Source organism: Carassius gibelio, chromosome B22 (assembly GCF_023724105.1).
Source record: "Carassius gibelio isolate Cgi1373 ecotype wild population from Czech Republic chromosome B22, carGib1.2-hapl.c, whole genome shotgun sequence".
In the NCBI taxonomy this organism is placed as follows: domain Eukaryota; kingdom Metazoa; phylum Chordata; class Actinopteri; order Cypriniformes; family Cyprinidae; genus Carassius; species Carassius gibelio.
This window is the reverse complement of record NC_068417.1, coordinates 14898071-14907989: the sequence shown is the minus strand read 5'-3', so window position 1 is coordinate 14907989 and position 9919 is coordinate 14898071. Positions and strand designations below refer to the sequence as shown.

Here is a 9919-nt window from a genome sequence, read left to right as displayed (position 1 = left end):
AAGTCTGATTTACTATTCAGTTTAATGTACTTTATTTGCGTAGTTTGTGTCTACATTAAAGCATGTCACAAAATGAATAATTGCAATCATTGTAATGTACAAGGTAATAATATGAAATATTAAATTGGGTCTGGGCTATATAAGGCTCAGGTGTGGCTCAGATTCGGGGATTCTGGTTTACTTAAGGCTGAGAATTGCCACCAATAATAAAACCTGTTTTGGCCCAGATCAGGGCCAGCTAAGGCTGATTAACTGGCTGAGATTCAGGCCGGTTATGGCCCATGTGTGGCCAGAGTCCAGTTCTGGGCCACTTCCGGCAGTCATTCTTTGCGGTACTTGGGCCAAGGGAAAAGTCATTATGTGACCCAGATCTGGGCCAAAAGACATTTGCTATGTGGGTGTATATTAACAATTTATTTTTTGTAAAGTAGAGGTCAAACTGTGAGTAGCATGAGCAGGAATGGAAAAAAAAAACCCACCTTCAACCACACGTATTTCACACAGATATACTCTTGATACCTCAGATGCACTCACAAACTTTTGTCTCTATTGTAATGTGAAGGTATGGATGAGACTGTCAGGCTAATTGGATAAGCATCTATGGTTCAGTGCCTTGCTCAAGGGCATCTCAGTCGTGGTATTGCCGGCCGAGACTCAAACCCACAACCTTAGGGTTCGGAGTCAAACTCTAACCACTAGGCCACGACTTCCCCATTGATTGATGCACCGAGTTTATCAAGTAAACAAGGGATCTCAAACCTACAAGCTTGATGTGCAAGAAACAGTGAGGATCAATTCTGTGCATCAGGCAATCTATATATACTTTTTGAAGCTTCAAAATATACTTTTAATGGATGGACCAAAGAGAAAGATAACAGAACATTAAAAATAACCTCATGTGCGTTCTAAAGATGAAGGAAAGTCTTGTGGGTTTGATATCATGTCGTCCAAATTAACATTTTAATGAATACATCTGATGATTTTCACCGATCCCAAAACTCAACAATACAAAAGTTAAATTGATAGTGACCACACAGCTGGATCTGGTTCTTAAAAAAGGTTTGACCAGTCTCTTATGGTGACAGATGCATACTCTACGTAGGTCTCTTCTGTGATTATCTGTAAAAAAACAAACAAACAAAAAAAAAACATTAGACAAGATATAACACTAATAAAATTATAATAGTATAAATGTGGCACCCAGAAAATGTTTGCCTTCCTATTACTGCTGCTGGAGTCAGATTGAGATCAGATTCTCACTAGTGATTTGCTTCAAGTCCTTTTTTTATGAATACTGACTGGTTTTAAACCATAATTACAGAAATGCCTATTTAATTCAATGCCTGCATTTAAGGGGGCTTAGCACACATCGAGGGTATTTTATATATATATATATATATATATATATATATATATATATATATATAATATATATATATATATATATATATATATATATATACACAGTATATCCGCAGACCTCAGCAGCGCAGAGCAAGAAACGGAGGACAAGGTGTGTGATTATCGATAGACTGTTAATAATAATATCTGTGAAAATGCAGCAATTTAATACATATTCAGTCCATGTGGCAAAGAGGTTTGCATACTTGAGCTAAGGAAAGATATATATATATATATATATGTATATATATATATATATATATATATATATATATATATATATACAGTATTGTTCAAAATAATAGCAGTACAATGTGACTAACCAGAATAATCAAGGTTTTTCGTATATTTTTTTATTGCTACGTGGCAAACAAGTTACCAGTAGGTTCAGTAGATTCTCAGAAAACAAATGAGACCCAGCATTCATGATATGCACGCTCTTAAGGCTGTGCAATTGGGCAATTAGTTGAATTAGTTGAAATGGGTGTGTTCAAAAAAATAGCAGTGTGGCATTCAATCACTGAGGTCATCAATTTTGTGAAGAAAAAGGTGTGAATCAGGTGGCCCCTATTTAAGGATGAAGCCAACACTTGTTGAACATGCATTTGAAAGCTGAGGAAAATGGGTCGTTCAAGACATTGTTCAGAAGAACAGCGTACTTTGATTAAAAAGTTGATTAGAGAGGGGAAAACCTATAAAGAGGTGCAAAAAATGATAGGCTGTTCAGCTAAAATGATCTCCAATGCCTTAAAATGGAGAGCAAAACCAGAGAGACGTGGAAGAAAACGGAAGACAACCATCAAAATGGATAGAAGAATAACCAGAATGGCAAAGGCTCAGCCAATGATCACCTCCAGGATGATCAAAGACAGTCTGGAGTTACCTGTAAGTACTGTGACAGTTAGAAGACGTCTGTGTGAAGCTAATCTATTTTCAAGAATCCCCCGCAAAGTCCCTCTGTTAAAAAAAAGGCATGTGCAGAAGAGGTTACAATTTGCCAAAGAACACATCAACTGGCCTAAAGAGAAATGGAGGAACATTTTGTGGACTGATGAGAGTAAAATTGTTCTTTTTGGGTCCAAGGGCCACAGGCAGTTTGTGAGACGACCCCCAAACTCTGAATTCAAGCCACAGTACACAGTGAAGACAGTGAAGCATGGAGGTGCAAGCATCATGATATGGGCATGTTTCTCCTACTATGGTGTTGGGCCTATTTATCGCATACCAGGGATCATGGATCAGTTTGCATATGTTAAAATACTTGAAGAGGTCATGTTGCCCTATGCTGAAGAGGACATGCCCTTGAAATGGTTGTTTCAACAAGACAATGACCCAAAACACACTAGTAAACGGGCAAAGTCTTGGTTCCAAACCAACAAAATTAATGTTATGGAGTGGCCAGCCCAATCTCCAGACCTTAATCCAATTGAGAACTTGTGGGGTGATATCAAAAATGCTGTTTCTGAAGCAAAACCAAGAAATGTGAATGAATTGTGGAATGTTGTTAAAGAATCATGGAGTGGAATAACAGCTGAGAGGTGCCACAAGTTGGTTGACTCCATGCCACACAGATGTCAAGCAGTTTTAAAAAACTGTGGTCATACAACTAAATATTAGTTTAGTGATTCACAGGATTGCTAAATCCCAGAAAAAAAAAAATGTTTGTACAAAATAGTTTTGAGTTTGTACAGTCAAAGGTAGACACTGCTATTTTTTTGAACACACCCCTTTCAACTAATTGCCCAATTGCACAGCCTTAAGAGCGTGCATATCATGAATGCTGGGTCTCATTTGTTTTCTGAGAATCTACTGAACCTACTGGTAACTTGTTTGCCACGTAGCAATAAAAAATATACTAAAAACCTTGATTATTCTGGTTAGTCACATTGTACTGCTATTATTTTGAACAATACTGTATATATATATATATACAAATATTGAGTACTGAATAAGCCATATTCAAGTCTTCATGATCTCACACACACAACCACTGTATAAACACAAAATTCGACTGTTTGCATTTCTAGTGCAACCCTCTTTCCTTAGCTCAAGTATGCAAACCTCTTTGCCACATGGCCTGAATATGTATTAAATTGCTGCATTTTCACTGGAGGAAACTCTGGTGTGATGAGGGGTAGGTATTGTCCCCCCATGATATTTTGTAAATTGGATTTATGACAAAGAACTGCACATATGCAGATATTATAACAGTCTATCGATAATCACACACCTTGTCCTCTGTTTCTTGCTCTGCGCTGCTGAGGTCTGCGGATTGAAAAAGAACGTGCTGGAAGACATGGAGGAACCGGTCGAAGTCTAGCGCCATTTTCAAATGAAATTTAAAGGTGGTTTCAGGTGATCACGAATTCGTGTACTGTTTAAGGAGCTGATCACAAAATTTACGGTGGGCTGATTAGTCATTTGGGGGGGTGGGTAGTCAGCTGTACCCCCTAAAACTAGCTCAGCAACACCCATGGTTACAGCAGCTTTTTGCTAGCACGCTGTCTTACATTTGTACCTTCTTTTTAATTAAAGAGTGCGAATTTGTACCCTAGAGCAGTGATTCCCATACGTAGGGTCCCTAAAGATTTACAAAAAGTCGCCAAGCTCACTCTAGTTTGAGGTTTGCAAATAGCGTTATGCCACTATTAACCACGATAGTGCCACTACTGGTTGATTTATAGCCAAAAAAACATTATGAAATTATTTGAATGTGTCGTTTAATATTAGGGTATATCACTTAAACTTAACATATATGGGGACAGTAACTCATTTTGTGGGGACAAGTCATGCGATCCACTGGGGGCGCTCACCACAGGTTGAAAACTGCTACCTTAGATTACCCTTAAGTCACCATTAAACAGAAGGTGCAATAGTATTTTGTCCATCAGGAATTGATCAGATGGTTGTGGTTTGCTATTTCCTCCAAAAACTGTCAACTTTCTTGGTGAGTTAAGATTAATAAGAGTAACACAATTAACAAGTACTATTACTGTACTTTTGTGAGTGCATGATGGACTGCACAGACCTTATGGTATGCTAAAATATAAACATGATGCAAAATGATGCAAAAATTCACTGTTTTTACAAATGCATAAATAACAGCAGATGTGTGACCGTCTTTGAACAGGTTGTGCATGCGGAATTTAACTAGAATGTTGCAACATGCATATCTTAGTGAAAAATGCAAATCTCATAGCACTATTTAAAAGTGTGGCATTATTAACAAATTCTGTTACATTATATTATTGAAATGAACAGTGTAAAAATGTGTACAATTAGAGTACTTAAATTGAATACCTTAATAAATGAATGGAATATATATATATATATATATATATATATATATATATATATATATATATATATATATATATATACAGTATGCATATATACATATTAGGGTTGCACAATATTATCGGACCAATATCGGAATCGGACAATAATGGCTTTAAATGTAAATATTGGCATTGGCCCGATACGAAAATTTATGCCAATATTTCTTGCCAATAAGAGGAATATGTTACCTCACATATCCTCAGGGTGTGCTAGCGATATGATCAAGTCAGCATTGTGGCTCATTCTTGAAGCAAAGTTTTGCCTGAATGGTGATTGGACTCAGTTTTGATCGCTGCATTTAAACTGAGAATGCACATACAGAATGAGGCATTCGGTGTGTGACAGTAAACATTAATAGCATGTACAGCAGCAGGAGTTGTAATTCCATAGGGTGTGCTGTAGGGGTTCTTCCATACTAAAATCAAAGCAAAATACACAAATAATATTTAACTGTGTTTCTGATTAAATAAAGCAGTAATTGATGCCATAAAATCATTAGTATGTTTTGATTTAAAAGTCAGAAGCTATAGCTTACAAAAATTGCTTTTCTCAAGGGCACCTCAGATGTGGTATTGCCGTCAAACTCTCTAACTATTAGAGCACAGCTTCCCCCAAACATGTGTAATATTGTAATATCATGTGTTATATTTTTAAACAAATTATGAGCTCTTAAAGTTTTTCTGAATTTTTACAACTTTTGTTTTAGACCAGGGGTGGCAAACATCGGAGATCTGACTTTAATTACATGATTTAAAAGGACTATTTCTTATTGATTGTTGTGCAAACCATGAGAAATGTGTGCATTGTTATGACTTTCACTTTCTGAAGGCTTTACTTTCCTGTCAGATAGTTTTACAGAATGTTTCTGCTAAAATAAACGTACTGTTCACTTAATTTATTTGGGGAATTAACTGTTGCCTCAATTATCCTCATTTGTGTTTGTTACTTAAGTTCACAGTTCTCCATCTGTGTTTGTTGATTCTCATCTAGGTTAATGTGTGTTTTAGCCAGTTAAATCAGCTTTAATCACTTTTCTGATTCTCCTGCCTGTTTCTGATCTACTCACACATGCAACAAAATACAGAGATCTTACCAACTGTGTTTTTCTTTTGCAGAATGTTGGCTGCGCAGAAGTGATCATTTCTACACAAGTCTGAACTGCAACAATAGATGCAATAGATGCGTTAAATAATCAATCTTAACTAGATCGGTTTCTTTACATGTGTATCCTTATCAAGGCTCAAATGTTAGCATTAATACATACTATTTATTTAAATATATAACTATATATTTTATACATATATAATTTATATATAAAACTAGATGGACTAAATTAAAATAGACAAAATTATGAGAACGATAGTGTTCATTTTGGCTATTAATGGAGTCTTGTTTAAAATAAGTTATTGACACTTGCCTTCTCTGTCATTTTTACTAAGTTTCCTGCAGATGCAGCACATCACGACTGCAGCTACAATCAACAGAGATCCAGCAGCAGAAATCAACACTACGTATAATAAAGGTAGTCCCTGATCTGTTGTAAACAAAATGAGCCATTATTAGTATGACTGAATTTGTCATCTGATCTACAACAGACACTTTCAAACTTAACAGATCAGCTCAGTTAATCAACATTGATATCAACACCAACATACCTGCACATTGTTGACAGAGTTGAGTGATGTTGAGATGTGTGGTCTGGTTTGTGATGGGATTGTTGATCACACAGCTTTAGCTGTTTTTCTCCTGATATTCCACCTCCAGAGGTAGAGAGAGACTGATGCTGAGACCAGACACACTGATGCTGGACAATAAACTGTTTCCTTTGTACCAGGAGAGAGTCACATGACCCACATTCACCACTGAACACACCAGTGAACAATTCTGCTGTGATGAAGATGATGATGATGATGAAGAACATTGTGAAGAGTTTCTGCTGATGACAGGAACAGACACCTGAGCTGAAAATATAACAATAAAGATAAAGTTTAACATGCTCAGTAAATGTTTAGTGTAAATAGTTAATAAAATAAGAATATAGAGCACACAACATCTCTACTCACCATAGACAGAAACATTGAATGTTTTTGTTAACCGTTTCGCTCCATTTATATTTACTTCATAGAGTCCAGTGTGTTGAGTTGTGCTGTTTGTGATGGTTAGAGATCCAGTCTGTCTGTCCAGCTTCAGTCTGTCTCTGAATCTCTCATCAAGAACATCAGATGTAGAGTTTTGTTTGTTCCTTTTGATCATTGCTATGAGAGACTTTTCAGCTCCAAATTTCCACACTATCCTGCCGACATTAAATTCAGTAACATCAGTGTTTAGCGTGACAGAATCTCCCTCCATCACTGACACTGAAAGCATTTTGTTTGCTTCAGCACCAAACACACCTGAAGAACATGGATATATTAAGGCTCCTTTTAGTTGAAAAAACCTTAAATCAGCTGTAGATTGTATTAAATATCAAGAAAATAATATCCAGAACAGCAGCAGACACTTAGTGTATTTTAAACATGAGTGCTGCTGTACAGAAAATGCGATGTGAAAAGTTACATACATGAATACATAACATTACAAAATACATTTCTACTTTAAAATTATTTGATAATTTGAGCTAGAAGCAGTAGCTTTATTACCTTAAATGGAAAGAAATTAAACCATAATAAATAACTTACCAATCAGACGGCACGAGCACAAACAGAACAAAACAAACACATGAACCATGTTCTTCAACAGTTAAGTGAAAAGTCTGATATAATAAAACTGTACTCGACCTGTTAATCTGGTTTGTGAATCCTCCCCCGGAAGAGTTTGTCCCTCCTAACGCAGATGTACATGCTCTGAATGCGTTTAAAAATGGATTTATAATATTCATGAAGTGTTTCTATACACTTCATAATTACATGAATATATTTTTATAATGTAATATTTTTTTTAAGAATTTATTTTTAGTTTCAAACATTTTACAATTTTTTTTTTTTTTTTTTTTTTTTACTAAATTTCATTGTGAAGTGGATCCACTAGTGTTTATTAAAATGGTTTTATATATTTATTCAGTTCACAGTTTTAGTACATGGAAAAACCACAATGCAAAGTTTTTGTATTTTTGTACCACCTCACAGTACCAGAACTAGTTTTACTGATGTTCCTCTTCTGATTCAAACTGAAACCGGCTGCGGCTGGTTTTGTTTACATCAAGCATCGTATGCACGAGAATGGCCATTCAGAGCAGGTGTTTTGTAGGTGAAGGGCTTCTTCCTGTTCTGCCGCTGGCTTTTATGATTCTTTACTCTACAGAAACAATAAACCATGATGAGAAACAGTGTTTGACACAAAGGGAGGGAAATAAAAGAAATACAATGATCTTATTTTTCAAACAATTAATAAATTAAGCAGCCCATGTCAGTCAAGCGGCAAGCAGTGATGCTTAGCTGATCCATGTCTACCTGTCTGCACATCACATCACTGTTTAAGTTACTGTTTCCTTTAGCTGCTTTCATTGTGCTTCTTAGGTCCTCCTCCATCCCCAGACTGTCTGATGGACATCTTGACTTGGATGAAACAACATCAACTGCAGCTCAACCTGGCAAAGACAGACTTTCTCATCTTCCCAGTCACTCCAACTGTTCAGTACAATCTCACTATCCAGCTGGGATCAACAACAATACTCCTATCAACAACAATGACCATCAAAGATCCTGCAGGTTTGCACTGCACAACATCAGGAACATCAGGCCCTTCCTAATGGGGCATGCTGCACAACTTGTCCAGGCCATTGTAATGTCTAGGCTGGACTTCCATCGTGTGCAATAAAACTTTTACAAATGAATCAACAAAACAATCATGAAAAATTAAAGCACCAGCATCACTGTTCTTCAATGAGCCCAAAGGAAGCCCATGTCATATCTCTCTTTATCTCTCTATTGGCTACCAGTTGTGGTTTGCATCAAGTTCATAGTTGCTTACTGACGGAACAGTCACAAGCTCCATATCCTCCTACCTTTACTCAAGCTGAGTCTACTTCCTCTCTAGCAGCCTCAGGTCAGGAAGTGAGCGACGCCTTGTGGTGGGGTTCAGAAGGGGTCCTGACTGAATAGGGTTTTTTCCCCATATCTTATTGTAAAATAATACAAACTAGTTTTTGGTCCTAAAATCTTAATGAAAGGCTGATATGAAGTGCAAAATATATTGGCCGTAAAAATAGTCTCTAAACATTTGCACTACAAAAATAATCTCCAATGCTTCTTTTTCAATTTGGGAATAGTTCAGTTCTGACTTGCTAAGAGTTTGTGAAGCATATGCAATGGGTTTTTCCAAACCATCAGACATTTGATGAGAAATCACTGCCCTTACTCCGTATGCAGATGCATCACATGCTAGCAATATGGGTCACTGAGGGTCAAAATGTGTCAACACATTTTTAAGAAGAAAAAAGCTTTTTAACCTCTTCAAACAATGCTTAACATGCCTTCAACCACTGTCAAGGCCTGTCCTTGTGTAATAGTTCAGTCATTCATTGATTTAATAACAAGATTAAGGTCAAGTTTTCCATTCATTTTACGTAGTATGAGAGTAAAGCAAATATAATTCTAAGCTCAGTCACGTTTTTGTGTGCAGGGGCATTTTCAAAAGCCTCTGCCTTTTTTGGTACTGGACGCACACTTTCCTGATCAATTCTGTGCCCCAAAGAGTTTACATGAGGTCGACAGAAAACACATTTTGCCCTATTTACACTAATACCTTTATCTTGTAATCTTTGAAACACCCGTTCAACATTTTTCCAATGTTCACATTCATTTTTACCAGTGATCAAAATGTCGTCTACATTCGACAGGCCTTAAAACGTCTGATCCATGATACGTTGAAAGACTGCTGGTGCACTAGACACTCCATAGGGCAACCGATTCATGTGATATAATCCTTTTTGAGTGTTAATTGAGTTAAGTCTAGCTTTGTAAAGTATTTACTGGCAGCCAAAGAAGCAAACAAATCTTGAGGCTTTGGCAAGGAATATATGTCAGTGGTTGACCACGGGTTGATAGAATCAGAATCAGAATCAGAATCAGAATAGTGCCCTTGTAATCAACACAAATGCACACGTCTCCATTTGTTTTTGGTATACATATTATTGGTGCTGCCCATTTGCTGTACTCAATAGGTGTAATTACACCCTGCT

At 36.6% G+C, this 9919-nt stretch overlaps 1 protein-coding gene and 1 long non-coding RNA gene across 2 annotated transcripts in view; both read right to left on the bottom strand.

Moving 5' to 3' along the window:
• The window catches only part of LOC127987218 (SLAM family member 9), a 198872-nt gene that overhangs the window by 171781 nt on the left and 17172 nt on the right, over window positions 1-9919 (bottom strand). The window lies entirely within an intron of this gene.
• LOC127987267 (uncharacterized) lies at window positions 6158-7474 on the bottom strand. Its single transcript, XR_008161145.1, has 4 exons — window positions 7419-7474; window positions 6804-7133; window positions 6396-6701; window positions 6158-6274 (listed from the first exon to the last, which is right to left on the bottom strand). It is a non-coding gene; the product is annotated as an uncharacterized LOC127987267 (long non-coding RNA).